Below are 16525 nucleotides of genomic sequence, written 5' to 3'. Positions count from 1 at the left end.
GTGTTATTCACAATGATTAACAGTGATTGGCTCAGACTGGGAATCTGAACTGCAGCAAGAAGGTGGCGTGATCAGGGACATTGAGGAAATAACAAGCACAGGTCACGCTAACAGGAAGACTGGAATCAGCTGCAGAGGGGGACTAATATAATTAATAATTCAAGCTAAACCGAAGCCTTGCAGAATAAATCACAAGCTATTCTAGACAAGGTATGCCATCAGCATTTCATATTTAAAATACTATATTTGCCTGGAAAATACAAAACAAGTTATGCTTACTCCCTGGATCTGTCGCGTCTGGCTGTTCTTCCGCATCCCCAGCAGCCTCTACAGGGCAAGTCTCCTCCACCTCCTGCTCAGCCTCAGTAGCTGTTGATTAATGATAGAAAAGAACATTACAATCTGCATGGTACAACAATCTCACACATTAGTACAAGAACATTGAAACATGTATGATCACTCAGCAGAAACCAGCAAGATTATACTAACTTACATGTGGGCGTTGCTGCCTCAGGCTCCTCCTCCTGAATCTCCCCCTCTGACTGGATGACACCTATTTATAAAGGAGAAATGATGAACGTTAATAAACGTAAATAAATATACTATAGTGTAAATAGTTAAAATTAATTATGCATTAGCATGGCAATACAGGGCAGGTCACTAACGTTTATCTACAAGGCAAGGACATGCATTTACTATTTAGAAAAAATCATTAAAAAAAAACAAATACGAGGCATTTACCTGTCCTGGTTCCAGCGGCGCCGGCGAGTGCTAGGTGCACCGCCACTGATCAGGTGCCTCAGTTCAGAGCGGCAACATTCTGTCAGATTACGTAAGTTACACAACCGCTTGCGTTACCTGACAGAGCGTCGCAGAGGCTCTACCTGTCACTGCATGAGCGAGAAGCAATGACACTGGAATCAACAATGGAAGGCTGAACAAATGGAAAAGGAACCACTGTATTAGTGTCACTACTACAGTACTTACTGCACATTGATGATTTGGAGGACTCCTGCTCCTCCGCTCTCTGCCTTCGGCGGCGCTGGGCCTGGAGACGATCTTTAAATAAAATCAAACACATCATGGTAAATGACTATGTCGCGTCGCATGCTTGACAAAAAAAATGTCCTGCACACAATGCAATGCTGACACCAACCTTGATGAGCCAGCAGCTTTTTTTATCTCATCCTCCCCTACAGCTGCTAAGAGCTCCTTCTCATGGGGGAGGAGAGGCACCTGCTTCCCACTGCGCCCCCCCAACTGCCTGTGCTTACGCGCTATGGAACTGCAAAACAAAAAGAGAAGAGAAACGGGTTCCACAATTAAACTACAATTGTAATCTGAAAATAACATCAACACATGAAACACATGTAGAATGAACCCGTAGAATGAAACAATGCAAATGGAATTTTTGGATTAGGCACATTTTTTCATGTAGCACAAGGTTTGCACATTTATTTATTAACCAAATTTATTGTAAGAAAAACGTATGCTTTTTTGGTGCATAATAAATAATAAAAGACAGGATTGGGATTGTGCCGAGTAAATGTCCATTGTCCACTCCAGCCCACCTTTCTATTACGCGCTTGTGTGAACTGTGTATAGTGTAAAATTTCCTTTCTTGTTTCTTTTGCAAAGCATTAACCCACTTGCGGATGTGGACCCCCCCATAATAACTAAACATATGGCGGGTTAAGTCCAGCCACCGTAACACATATTTTTATATATATATATATAAATATTTAACTTTTTGATTTTTCAATAACAAAAAATGTAAAACCCAGCGGTGATCTAATGCCACCAATAAAAGCTCTATATGTGGCGGGAGAAGAGCATAAATTTAATTTGGGTAGTACATCGCAGGAGCGTGCAGTTTAAAGCTGCAACACGCTAAATAGCAGAATATGGCCTGGTCAGAAAGGGGGCGTAACCTACAGGTGGTCAGGTCAAGTGGAACTTAAAAGCACTTACTGCTCAGTTTAGTGATAACTAACTAAGAACAAATAACGGGCATGGAAATATTCCTCTTAAAATGATCGTGGCGATAATATATTTAACATGTGCAACTGCAAACTATGCTTTCATGTGTAGGCTAGGCACACCTATGCGCAAATTTGGTTTTTCACAGGAGGGAGGATAAATTGAAAATTATTTATTCCTTTTTAAAAAAAAAATTTCACTTAACTTTACTGACATCACATGTGATAGCAATAATATATGTTTATGTGTGTGTGTAAAATCAGTGCATTTTTTGAGCTTTTATCATTTTATAAATGACAATGGTCCCAAAATGGCATCCGAAGTGTCCGATGTGTCCGTCATAATGTCGCAGTCACAATAAAAATCGCTGATCGCTGCTATTACTAGTAAAACAATTGTTAATAAAAATGCCATAAAACTATCCCTATTTTGTAGACGCTATAACTTTTGCACAAACCAATCAATAAACGCTTATTGCAATTTTTGTTACCAAAAATATGTAGAAGAATACATATCGGCCTAAACTGAGGAAAAAATGTGTTTTTTATATATTTGTTGGGGATACTTATATAGCAAAAAGTAAATAAAAACCGCAGAGGTGATCAAATACCACCAAAAGAAAGCTCTATTTGTGGGAAAAAAAGGACGTCAATTTTGTTTGGGAGCAATGTCATACCACCACGCAATTGTCAGTTAAAGCGTTGCAGTGCCAAATCGCACAAAGTGGCACGGTCATTTGGCAGCCATACCTCCGGGGCTGAAGTGGTTAAAATGTAAAAAAAATAAATAGTCAGACACCATACTTACCGTTTTATGTCGCTGAATTTTTTGCGACAAGCAGTCGGGTCACGCCAGTGGCGATAGGTCTCCCCGACCTTCCTGGAGATCTCCTCACACTTCTCCCGCTTCCACTCCAAAGTGGTTTCCCTGGAGCGCGGGCTACACAGCTGCATCCAGCAAGGAAGCGTTTCCCTTACAAGGACCTGGGACTCAATGTGAGTCCACATAAGGTTACGCTTCCTGCTGGTTGCAGCTTGTGTCCCCCTCCTGCGCCCATTTTTGGATGCTGCCTCCATAGAAGGCCCAGGAACGTCCTCCTCCATGTTTTCATGGGTTGCTGGTGCTACCATATCTAAGCCAGACACAGCGTCGGATTTTCCGGCAGCCATTGCACTTCCGATTGAGAAAAGAATGTAAAGGTTTGGTTGGCTGACTACTGGGGCAGAGTAGACCAATGAGCATGAATGATGAAGATTCGACACAGAAACGAAAACATGCAAACGTAAATCTTTGGCTTATGGTGTCTGTCGAAAGTTAGAAGATTCGACGGAGCAGCTAAACAAACTGTACGATGCTGCTATCGTACATTTCCGGTCAAATGCATCCCGGAGAATTCGACCGGAATGTACGATTGAGAGGTCGTACAGTTTAGCTGCTCCGTCAAATCTACTTTGAACATTTGACAGACACCGTAAGCCTTTAATGACAGATTCGACCTTAGTTCATTTCGATTTTCGGACGAATGCAAGTTTTTAACGAAAAACTAAATAAAGAAAAATGAATTTCGGGAGTAACTAAATAAATTTATTTTTCGGACGAAAATGAAATTCCGAAACGAAATATTTCAGTGTGCACATGTCTAGTACATTGTTGTCTAGATGGGTTTGTAACTAGAATGAATGTAATCTTGATTCAGTGTAAGGAGAGGACACGCAGCAGCTGTTTACACATCTGGATGCAGGAGCACTAATGTGGGACACCAGAACAAACTTTTTAGGGTGTCCCACACAGGTGCTCCAGTGGATACTAGGGGTGTCTCCATGTGTGGAAATTGTACAAAAAAGGTAAGTATTCCAGCTTTAGAAAGGTAAAAAAAAATTTCTTCTGCTTGGAACTCTGCACAAAAAGACAATTGTACGACACTTCCAAGCAATGTTTCAGATTCCTTTTTCTGCCCTCAAATATCTGTGTGCTAAGTATACCTTTTTTTATTCACATAGGGGAGAAAATACTCGGACATCAGAGGACACCAGGGACCCCCAACCTCCTAAAGAAGGGGAAATACTAACACCACAACCAGAGGATGTGGAGGAAGGAGAGGTTTATGAAGTGGGCGAAATAGTGACCACAACAGGTGAGTGCCTGGGACCACAGCTTCAGGTTATAGATGTATGCCTGCATATTTATAATACATGGTGTGTTTTTTTATTTTAGGTGATGTGGATGTTGTGGAAGAAGTGCACACGTCCTCATCGGGGAGATCTAGGTGTGCAATCGGGATTTACAGAAGATCAAGGAAAACATTAACGATGTTGAAAAAAGACTCAAAAACATCATTGTGTTTTAGGCAGAATTTTAAACACACCTAAATTCTTCTATTTGTTAATATTTTTAACATTTTTGAATTTTTTTTGAAGTATATTGAAAGCCAAATTTTGTAGATGCACATAGTGTGTCAACATGTGCTATCTGCCAACACAGGATATCAATGTACTCGTTTTGTGGGTGCAACCCCTTCCTCGCAACTCAAGTAGCTGAAAGGAAGGGGTTGCACCCCTGAAAAACGTCCATTGATCCCCCATGATGGGAGCTAGCACATGTTGATATTAGGCATGGGATCAGGAGGGAAATCCCCATTTTGACTCTCGATTTGTGTGCATCTTCAAAATTTGGCTTTCACAGGGGTGACATCACCCCATCTGATGAAGGCAATATCAACACAGTTTGGACATACTAATAACTGATATTGCCTTCAAATTATCAAAGTTGATCTTTATAAGTTCCTGAGTTGTGTATTGTTTTATGGTTTTAAACATGCCTGTTTACCACTAATAAGGCTATTTTGTAATGTCAAACGCCAAAATGTTATTTTAAAAATTACTATTATTACTCTCGATTTACATAGCACCAACAGTTTACTCAGCGCTTTACAATGTATAGGGGGGACAACACAATTACAGTACAGTTCAATACAAAAGATACAGGAGGGCCCTGCTCGTAGAGCTTACATTCTAAAGGGAGGGGTTGGTGGTACAAAAGGTAATAGCTGCAGAGAATGATTTGATGGGGGTGGTTTATGTTGGTTTGTTCATATTTGGTAAATATGTTGGTTTGTTCAAAAACCCTTTTCTAACGCACATGTGAATGTGCACAGAGTAAAAATTTCTAATCAACAATGTGTGGCTTCTTCTTTCAATGCTAAATAGCATTTTTTAAGTAAGTTGGTGTTTACAGTGACAATGGGGGTTATGTACTAAAGGCAAATCCACTTTGCACTACAAGTGCACTTTCAGTGCAGTTTCAAGTGCACTTTTGCAGTGCACTTGTAGCGCAAAGTGGATTTGCCTTTAGTAAATAACTCCCACAGTGCTTTAAAATTTGCCACAATCAGGCCATTTTCGTGACTCGCAAAAATGAATTCATGGTGGTGAAAATGATGAATATTTTTATCATTAATGGATTACATGCATTAACAACAAAAACAAGGTGTGAGTGTAGCAGACCCACAACATAATAGTTTGCTGAAGAAGAGATTGTCACCTCATGTATCAAATAAATTACATTTGCACTGTTGAAGAAAATGGCCAAAAAGAAAAGCCCATTGGATAACCTAGGAGACAGCTAAAAGAAACACAAGCAGTAAATCAAAGGAAATCTTATTTCAGTTTACCTTTCAAATTTATTTTTAAAATGTTTAAGAAAGATTTTCTGGCATATCAATGGCCCCCCTACCTGCAAAGTACTCCATATATTTGATATAAATACACATGTACAAATTGAAGCACTTTTTTACATTCAGCAATTACCTATCAAGATAATAGGAGAACAAAACTTTAAACAGTACCATTTGAAAGTATTCTGGCAGGCCCTTTCACTACATGCTTTGGGGAATTCATACAGAAATCTGACCACAAAAGAGGTAGGTATAGTGTGTATGGGTTTGACAAAGTCAGCAGATAGAAGATTGGTATCGGTTGACTTAGCGATTGGGGGGGGAAGGAGGGTTCAAAATGATTTTGGGACCCCCAAAAAAAGCCTCTGGCACTCTGCATGAAATTAAGGACATAAATAACATTTGGACACATTTTAGGGGGTGTTTAGGGCAAAGCACTACTATGGAGCTGACAAAATACATTGTTAAGTGACTAGGCTAGGTGTGTATGGGCCCAGGATAGCATGCTGGGGAGGTTAGTGAAGGCAAATTTGCATGAAGGACAAAAAAGGAAGTTTAAAAACTTCAAGCATGCATGAGGACAAAGGGGACATTCACAGCATATTACAATCATGGTAATTAGGGAATGATGAAAGAAATACAATACATTAGCAAACATTAAATACATATAATGTGATGTTAAAGGAGAAAACTTACCCTAATACAGTCCTTCTGCAGGACCTGAATGATGGCAGAACAGGTCTCTGGAATGCCTGTCGAGAAGTTGATGTCCTGCAGATTTCTCCCTGTCGCCAAGTACGGGGCGACTAGCCTCTGCTCAGAAGTGATGGCTTGCCGCATGCAGGTGTCCTGCTTCATAATATAAGGGGACAGCAAAGCCAACAAATGGTGAAAAACGGGGTCCATCATCCGGAGATAATTCCAGAAATCATCAGGATTATTCTCACGGATCTCCCACAACAAAGGCATATGAGAGAATTGGTCACGCTGGAGTAACCAATTCTTGGTCCATGAACTCCTCCCCGCCCTGTTCATGGACTGGGCTTGGGTCAAAGTAAGAACCCCAACACTTGGGTCAAAGTAAGAACCCCAACACTAAGCCCCTTCACAGCACAAACTCTACGATGAGTACTTACCCGCAACATGGCTTCAAAACGGTCGGCTGGTCACAACGAAATAACAATCAGAAAGGCCTGAGAAGAGCGAGCTGAAAATCAGAAAGGAGCGGACAAGAACAAGCTGAAAACCAAATACGTACTATAATAATACGCACTGAAAAACAAATGCGAACTGACTACACACGCTGAAAACCAGATACTAACTCACAAGCACAAACTGAAGAGCAGTAAGGATCTGAAAAGCACGAGGCTGAAAAGCGCAAATCGTCTCTCACCAAACTTCTACTAACACGAGATTAGCAGAAGGAGCCCAAAGGGTGGTGCACTGGCTATTGAACTTCCCTTTTATAGTGCCGTCTTACGTCACTGCGTTCTTGGCGTTCGGAATTTCCATCAAGATTTGTGTGACCGTGTGTATGCAAGACAAGTTTGAGCCAACATCCGTCAGAAAAAAAACATGGATTTTGTTGTTGGAATGTGCGATCGTGTGTATGCTGCATTACTCTAACTTCTTACAAACATGGTCTACATGGTTGGACTACACTGCTAACCTTTAACATTGATCATTCATTACTTTTCCTCAAATAAATAGGGATGGGCCAAACGGACCCCTGTTCAGTTTGCACCAGAACTTTCGATCATCGCAAAAGTTCGGACCCGATTAACGAACCCCATTAAAGTCAATGGGACCCGAACGTCAAAAATCAAAAGTGTCCTTTTTGGAGGCTTATATGCAAGTAATTGGGCAAAAAATGGTTATAGGGGTCTAGGTCCTGCCCTGGGAGACATGTATCATTAAAAAAATAAGTTTGTGAAAAACGTCATTGTTAAATGAGCAGTGATTTTTTTTATTTTTAAAGTGAAAGCATAAAAATGAAAAATTCCTTCCAATATAGTGCCTGGGGGGTCGCCTTGGTCTACCTGCAAAGCAGCAGATCTCTACCATGTCTAGAATCTGCTGCAGCAATAATTGCATTTATAAAGCCAAAAAAATGAAATTTTCCCTGCAAGCTGCCTTTATTTTGCTCAGCAACAGCTGGAGAGCCAATGTGTATGATGAGGCCACAATTTAATGCACTGGGAACAAGATTAGAGATTTTTTGGATACATTCTGGTGTCACTTTGACTTTGGATAGAAGTAATGGGTGTGTAAAAATTGGTCTTTGGGTGTCGGTGGTGCCTTCCCACCGTAACCATATAGAGGTAATTTTGATGAAAGCAAGAATTGGCCTTGCTGTAAAAAATTGCAGTGGTATGCACCTGTCAAACAGATGCTGAAAAATTGGTCTTTGGGTGTTAATTGTGCCCATGAAACCCATACCAAAAACATTCAGGAAAAACGTTTAATAAAATCCTCTTTAACATGTCCCCAAGAGATTTTATCTTTTGCACTCTCTGTGGGGACGGGATGAGTTCTGAGACCTTCCCCTTATAGCGGTGGTCAAGGAGGGTTGCCAACCAGTAATCATCCTTCTCCTTTCTGCCACGTATTCTTGGGTCCTTTCACAGGCTTTGACACAGGTTGCCCATGTGCCTCACACTCAGGATGATAGCATCTGCAACTTCCTCCTCCCAGCCATGTACTACTCCCATGGGTCCTGGGGTTAGAAAGCCATCGCTTACAGATTGACGAATGTCTTCCTCTTCTTCAAAGCCTATGAAAGTGCCAAAATCCTCCTCCTCATCCTCCTCCCCTCTCTCCTCCTGTGTGTTCTGTGAAAAAGGAATGATGGTGTCTGGATTAAGTGGGCCTTGACAGAAAAGGAAGTCCCCCTCTTCCTCCTGCTGCTCTGCCTCCAGTGCCCTGTCCATAATGCCCCACAGAGTCTGCTCCAGCAGGAACACAACAGGGATTGTGTCACTGATGCATGCACTGTCACTGCTCACCATCCTTGTGGCCTCCCTCAAATGGTGACAATAGAGTGCATGCATCCTTAATGATAAGCATTGGCATGGAGAAAAAAAAGCAGAGGAGTCCTGAGCCTGTCATCATGCCATACTGGCACAGGTACTCGTTGACGGCCCTCTGCTGCATGTATAGCTGCTGCAGCATTCCCAAAGTTGAGTTGTACCTGGTGGGCATGTCACAAATCAGGTGGTTTACGGGCAGGTGGAATTCCCACTGAATTTCAGCCAACCGAGTGCTGGCTGTGTATGACCACCTGAAATGGCTACAGACTCTTCTGGCCTGCTTTAGTACATCTTGCAACCCTGGGTAAGTACTTAGGAAACACTGCACCACCAAATTTAGGACATGTGACAGGACGTCTGCAGCTTGGAGAACATGAATGCCAATTTGTCTACCAGTGTTCCTCCCTCTCTCTAGGCTTATGTTCCTGTTATCCTCAACCTCAGAACCAACATCTGAATCCAGTAGTGGCTGGGCAACATCAAGGAGCAAGTGGCGACGCTGTGGTCAAATAACTTAGCTGACTCCTCAATGGCTGATGTTGGGGCTATGGCAGGAATAGATGTGGACAAGGAGGCAGGTTTATCCACTCTGGCAACTGCAGGGGACTGCACACTTGTCTCTGCTTGCGTGACAGGTGATGAAGAGGATGAGGAAGGTTTATTGAGCCAGTCCACCACCTCCTCTGCATGCTGTGGCTGGATAGCACGGGCAAACTCTCTAAACAGAGGAAATGATGCCCTGCCTGAGGACTGACCACCACGTCCACCTTTGCCTGTGGCAAGAGGTGTTTGGTGCACTTTAATTTGAGTACTCACACTACACAGACACACTTCACGGATACACTATAATATACTGCAATATAATGCACCAAACGTACAGTGACACACAGAACTATATTGCGTTAAACAGGCAGTAATGCACACAAAACTATATGTCATTAAACTGGCAGTAACGCACACAGAACTATATGGCGTTAAACTGGCAGTAACGCATGCAAAGCGATTTGGCGTTAAACTGGCAGTAACGCACACAGATATAAATGGTGTTAAACTGGCAGTAACGCACAGAACTATATGGCGTTAAACTGCAGTAACGCACACAGAACTATATGGCAATAAACTGGCAGTAATGCACACAAAACTATATGGTGTTAAACTGGCAGTAACGCACACAGAACTATATGGCCTTAAACTGGCAGTAACACATGCAAAACTATATGACGTTAAACTGGCAGTAACGCACACAGAACTATATGGGTTTAAACTGGCAATAATGCACACAAAACGATATGGTGTTAACCACTTAAGGACCGCCTAACGCCGATTTACGTCGGCAAAGCGGCACGGGCAGGCAAAATCACGTACATGTACGTGATTTGCCTTCCGCGGGTGGGGGGTCCGATCGGACCCCCCCCCGCCGCCCGAGGCGGTCCCGTTCTGTTCCCCGGCGATCCGAGATGAGGGGGAGGCCATCCGTTCGTGGCCCCCCCCTCGCGATCGCCGCCGGCCAATGGGAACACTCCTTTGCTGCTGTATGCTAAACAGCAGCAAAGGAAATGATGTCATCTCCCCTCAGCTCGGTATTCCGTTCCAGCGCCGAGGGGAGAAGACATCAATGTAAGTGCACAACACACTACACACACAGTAGAACATGCCAGGCATACAAAACACCCCGATCCCCCCCCCGATCGCCCCCCGATCCCCCCCCAATCACCCCCCCCCTGTCACAAACTGACACCAGCAGGTTTTTTTTTTTTTTTTTTTTTTTTTTCTGATTACTGCATAGTGTCAGTTTGTGACAGTTACAGTGTTGGGACAGTTAGTATTACCCCCCTTTAGGTCTAGGATGCCCCCCTAACCCCCCCTAATAAAGTTTTAACCCCTTGATCACCCCCTGTCACCAGTGTTGCTAAGCGATCATTTTTCTGATCGCTGTATTAGTGTCGCTGGTGACGCTAGTTAGTGAGGTAAATATTTAGGTTCGCCGTCAGCGTTTTATAGCGTCAGGGACCCCCATATACTATCTAATAAATGTTTTAACCCCTTGCTTGCCCCCTAGTTAACCCTTTCACCACTGATCACCGTATAAACGTTACGGTTGACGCTGGTTAGTTCGTTTATTTTTTATAGTGTCAGGGCACCCGCCGTTTATTACCGAATAAAGATTTAGCCCCCTGATCGCCCGGCGGTGATATGCGTCGCCCCAGGCAGTGTCAGATTAGCGCCAGTACCGCTAACACCCACGCACGCAGCATACGCCTCCCTTAGTGGTATAGTATCTGATCGGATCAATATCTGATCCGATCAGATCTATACTAGCGTCCCCAGCAGTTTAGGGTTCCCAAAAACGCAGTGTTAGCGGGATCAGCCCAGATACCCGCTAGCACCTGCGTTTTGCCCCTCCGCCCGGCCCACCCAAGTGCAGTATCGATCGATCGCTGTCACTTACAAAACACTAAACGCATAACTGCAGCGTTCGCAGAGTCAGGCCTGATCCCTGCGATCGCTAACAGTTTTTTTGGTAGCATTTTGGTGAACTGGCAAGCAAGCACCAGGCAGCGTCAGATTAGTGCCAGTAGCGCTAACACCCACGCACGCACCGTACACCTCCCTTAGTGGTATAGTATCTAATCGGATCAATATCTGATCCGATCAGATCTATACTAGCGTCCCCAGCAGTTTAGGGTTCCCAAAAACGCAGTGTTAGCGGGATCAGCCCAGATACCTGCTAGCACCTGCGTTTTGCCCCTCCGCCCGGCCCGGCCCACCCAAGTGCAGTATCGATCGATCACTGTCCCTTACAAAACACTAAACGCATAACTGCAGCGTTCGCAGAGTCAGGCCTGATCCCTGCGATCGCTAACAGTTTTTTTGGTGGCGTTTTGGTGAACTGGCAAGCACCAGCCCCAGGCAGCATCAGGTTAGCGCCAGTACCGCTAACAACCACGCACGCAGCATACGCCTCCCTTAGTGGTATAGTATCTGAACGGATCAATATCTGATCCGATCAGATCTATACTAGCGTCCCCAGCAGTTTAGGGTTCCCAAAAACGCAGTGTTAGCGGGATCAGCCCAGATACCTGCTAGCACCTGTGTTTTGCCCCTCCGCCCGGCCCAGCCCAGCCCACCCAAGTGCAGTATCGATCGATCACTGTCACTTACAAAACACTAAACGCATAACTGCAGCGTTCGCAGAGTCAGGCCTGATCCCTGCGATCGCTAACAGTTTTTTTGGTAGCGTTTTGGTGAACTGGCAAGCACCAGCGGCCTAGTACACCCCGGTCGTAGTCAAACCAGCACTGCAGTAACACTTGGTGACGTGGCGAGTCCCATAAGTGCAGTTCAAGCTGGTGAGGTGGCAAGCACAAGTAGTGTCCCGCTGCCACCAAGAAGAAGACAAACACAGGCCCGTCGTGCCCATAGTGCCCTTCCTGCTTCATTCGCCAATCCTAATTGGGAACCCACCACTTCTGCAGCGCCCGTACTTCCCCCATTCACATCCCCAACCAAATGCAGTCGGCTGCATGAGAGGCATTTTCTTTATGTCCTCCCGAGTACCCCTACCCAACGAACCCCCAAAAAAGATGTTGTGTCTGCAGGAAGCGCGGATATAGGCGTGACACCCGCTATTATTGTCCCTCCTGTCCTGACAATCCTGGTCTTTGCATTGGTGAATGTTTTGAACGCTACCATTCACTAGTTGAGTATTAGCGTAGGGTACAGCATTGCACAGACTAGGCACACTTTCACAGGGTCTCCCAAGATGCCATCACATTTTGAGAGACCCGAACCTGGAACCGGTTACAGTTACAAAAGTTAGTTACAAAAAAAGTGTCAAAAAAAAAATATATATATAAAATAAAAAAAAATAGTTGTCGTTTTATTGTTCTCTCTCTCTCTATTCTCTCTCTATTGTTCTGCTCTTTTTTACTGTATTCTATTCTGCAATGTTTTATTGTTATTATGTTTTATCATGTTTGCTTTTTCAGGTATGCAATTTTTTATACTTTACCGTTTACTGTGCTTTATTGTTAACCATTTTTTTGTCTTCAGGTACGCCATTCACGACTTTGAGTGGTTATACCAGAATGATGCCTGCAGGTTTAGGTATCATCTTGGTATCATTCTTTTCAGCCAGCGGTCGGCTTTCATGTAAAAGCAATCCTAGCGGCTAATTAGCCTCTAGACTGCTTTTACAAGCCGTGGGAGGGAATGCCCCCCCCCACCGTCTTCCGTGTTTTTCTCTGGCTCTCCTGTCTCAACAGGGAACCTGAGAATGCAGCCGGTGATTCAGCCAGCTGACCATAGAGCTGATCAGAGACCAGAGTGGCTCCAAACATCTCTATGGCCTAAGAAACCGGAAGCTACGAGCATTTTATGACTTATATTTCGCCGGATGTAAATAGCGCCATTGGGAAATTGGGGAAGCATTTTATCATACCGATCTTGGTGTGGTCAGATGCTTTGAGGGCAGAGGAGAGATCTAGGGTCTAATAGACCCCAATTTTTTCAAAAAAGAGTACCTGTCACTACCTATTGCTATCATAGGGGATATTTACATTCCCCGAGATAACAATAAAAATGATTAAAAAAAAAAAATATGAAAGGAACAGTTTAAAAATAAGATAAAAAAAGCAGAAAAATAATAAAGAAAAAAAAAAAAAAAAAAAAAAGCACCCCTGTCACCCCCTGCTCTCGCGCTAAGGCGAACGCAATCGGCGGTCTGTCGTCAAACGTAAACAGCAATTGCACCATGCATGTGAGGTATCACCGCGAAGGTCAGATCGAGGGCAGTAATTTTTGCAGTAGACCTCCTCTGTAGATCTAAAGTGGTAACCTGTAAAGGCTTTTAAAGGCTTTTAAAAATGTATTTATTTTGTTGCCACTGCACGTTTGTGCGCAATTTTAAAGCATGTCATGTTTGGTATCCATGTACTCGGCCTAAGATCATCTTTTTTATTTCATCAAACATTTGGGCAATATAGTGTGTTTTAGTGCATTAAAATTTAAAAAAGTGTGTTTTTTCCCCAAAAAATGCGTTTGAAAAATTGCTGCGCAAATACTGTGTGAAAAAAAAAAATGAAACACCCACCATTTTAATCTGTAGGGCATTTGCTTTAAAAAAATATATAATGTTTGGGGGTTCAAAGTAATTTTTTTGCAAAAAAAAAATAACTTTTTCATGTAAACAATAAGTGTCAGAAAGGGCTTTGTCTTCAAGTGGTTAGAAGAGTGGGTGATGTGTGACATAAGCTTCTAAATGTTGTGCATAAAATGCCAGGACAGTTCAAAACCCCCCCAAATGACCCCATTTTGGAAAGTAGACACCCCAAGCTATTTGCTGAGAGGCATGTCGAGTCCATGGAATATTTTATATTGCGACACAAGTTGCGGGAAAGAGACACATTTTTTTTTTTTTTTGCACAAAGTTGTCACTAAATGTTATATTGCTCAAACATGCCATGGGAATATGTGAAATTACACCCCAAAATACATTCTGCTGCTTCTCCTGAGTACGGGGATACCACATGTGTGAGACTTTTTGGGAGCCTAGCCACGTACGGGACCCCGAAAACCAAGCACCGCCTTCAGGCTTTCTAAGGGCGTGAATTTTTGATTTCACTCTTCACTGCCTATCACAGTTTCGGAGGCCATGGAAAGCCCAGGTGGCACAAACCCCCCCCAAATGACCCCATTTTGGAAAGTAGACACCCCAAGCTATTTGCTGAGAGGTATAGTGAGTATTTTGCAGACCTCACTTTTTGTCACAAAGTTTTGAAAATTGAAAAAAGAAAAAAAAAAAAGTTTTTTCTTGTCTTTCTTCATTTTCAAAAACAAATGAGAGCTGCAAAATACTCACCATGCCTCTCAGCAAATAGCTTGGGGTGTCTACTTTCCAAAATGGGGTCATTTGGGGGGGTTTTGTGCCACCTGGGCATTCCATGGCCTCCGAAACTGTGATAGGCAGTGAAGAGTGAAATCAAAAATTTTCACCCTTAGAAATCCTGAAGGCGGTGATTGGTTTTCGGGGTCCCGTACGCGGCTAGGCTCCCAAAAAGTCCCACACATGTGGTATCCCCATACTCAGGAGAAGCAGCTAAATGTATTTTGGGGTGCAATTCCACATATGCCCATGGTCTGTGTGAGCAATATATCATTTAGTGACAACTTTATGCAAAAAAAAAAAAAAAAAAAGTGTCACTTTCCCACAACTTGTGTCAAAATATAAAATATTCCATGGACTCAATATGCCTCTCAGCAAATAGCTTGGGGTGTCTACTTTCCAAAATGGGGTCATTTTGGGGGGTTTTGTGCCACCTGGGCATTCCATGGCCTCCGAAACTGTGATAGGTAGTGAGGAGTAAAATCAAAAATTTACACCCTTAGAAATCCTGAAGGTGGTGATTGGTTTTCGGGGCCCAGTACGCGGCTAGGCTCCCAAAAAGTCCCACACATGTGGTATCTCCATACTCAGGAGAAGCAGCTGAATGTATTTTGGGGTGCAATTCCACATAGGCCCATGGCCTGTGTGAGCAATATATAATTTAGTGACAACTTTTTGTAAATATTTTTTTTTTTTTTTTTTTTTGTCATTATTCAATCACTTGGGACAAAAAAAATAAATATTCAATGGGTTCAACATGCCTCTCAGCAATTTCCTTGGGGTGTCTACTTTCCAAAATGGGGTCACTTGGGGGGGTTTTGTACTGCCCTGCCATTTTAGCACCTCAAGAAATGACATAGGCAGTCATAAACTAAAAGCTGTGTAAATTACAGAAAATGTACCCTAGTTTGTAGACGCTATAACTTTTGCGTAAACCAATAAATATACGCTTATTGACATTTTTTTTACCAAAGACATGTGGCCGAATACATTTTGGCCTAAATGTATGACTAAAATTTAGTTTATTGGATTTTTTTTATAACAAAAAGTAGAAAATATCAATTTTTTTCAAAATTTTCGGTCTTTTTCCGTTTATAGCGCAAAAAATAAAAACCGCAGAGGTGATCAAATACCATCAAAAGAAAGCTCTATTTGTGGGAAGAAAAGGACGCAAATTTCGTTTGGGTACAGCATTGCATGACCGCGCAATTAGCAGTTAAAGCGACGCAGTGCCAAATTGGAAAAAGACCTCTGGTCCTTAGGCAGCATAATGGTCCGGGGCTCAAGTGGTTAAACTGGCAGTAATGCACACAGAACTATATGGTGTTAAACTGGCAGTAACGCACGCAAAACTATATGGTGCTAAACTGGCAGTAACGCACACAAAACGATATGGCTTTAAACTGGCAGTAACACACACAGAAGTAAATGGCGTTAAACTGGCAGTAACGCACACAGAAGTAAATGGCATTAAACTGGCAGTAACGCAATCAAATAGACAGTGTTCAACCATCACTACACTGATGCTATCTGAACTGTCACTACTCTAGCTATACACTAATGTCAAGATTACTGACACAGTCTCACTACACTACACTGAAACTATACAAGCTGTCCCTACTCTACACTAATGTATGTATGAATGACACGGTCTCACTACACTACAGTGAAATTATTTGAGCTGTCCCTATTCTAGCTGCACACTATGCAAAGCTGAATGATGGTCCTCCTCACTACACTCACACTATCCCTAGACTGACACTAAACTAATATTCTACACTGACAATTGAAACAAAATAGCACAGTATAGCACACTAACTCCAAAGACATGCTGGTAGGTTAATTGGTTAATTGGCTTCTGTCCAAAATTTACCCTAGTATATGAATGTGGGTTGGGGACCTTGGATTGTGGGCTCCTTGAGGGTAGGGACCGATGTGAGTGTGCAATGTATGTGTGGA

The 16525-nt window shown here is 42.9% G+C and overlaps 1 long non-coding RNA gene across 1 annotated transcript; it reads right to left on the bottom strand.

The window, feature by feature from the left end:
- Nucleotides 1-501: 501 nt before the first annotated feature.
- On the bottom strand, nt 502-1248 carry LOC141101707 (uncharacterized). The gene is made up of 3 exons (XR_012235079.1): nt 1157-1248; nt 988-1059; nt 502-553 (listed from the first exon to the last, which is right to left on the bottom strand). It is a non-coding gene; the product is annotated as an uncharacterized lncRNA (long non-coding RNA).
- Between the last annotated feature and the right edge of the window lie 15277 nt (nt 1249-16525).

The sequence above is a fragment of the Aquarana catesbeiana genome, linkage group LG01, assembly GCF_042186555.1.
Source record: "Aquarana catesbeiana isolate 2022-GZ linkage group LG01, ASM4218655v1, whole genome shotgun sequence".
Taxonomy (NCBI): domain Eukaryota; kingdom Metazoa; phylum Chordata; class Amphibia; order Anura; family Ranidae; genus Aquarana; species Aquarana catesbeiana.
The sequence above is the reverse complement of the archived record's forward strand: the minus strand, read 5'-3'. Positions and strand labels throughout refer to the sequence as shown.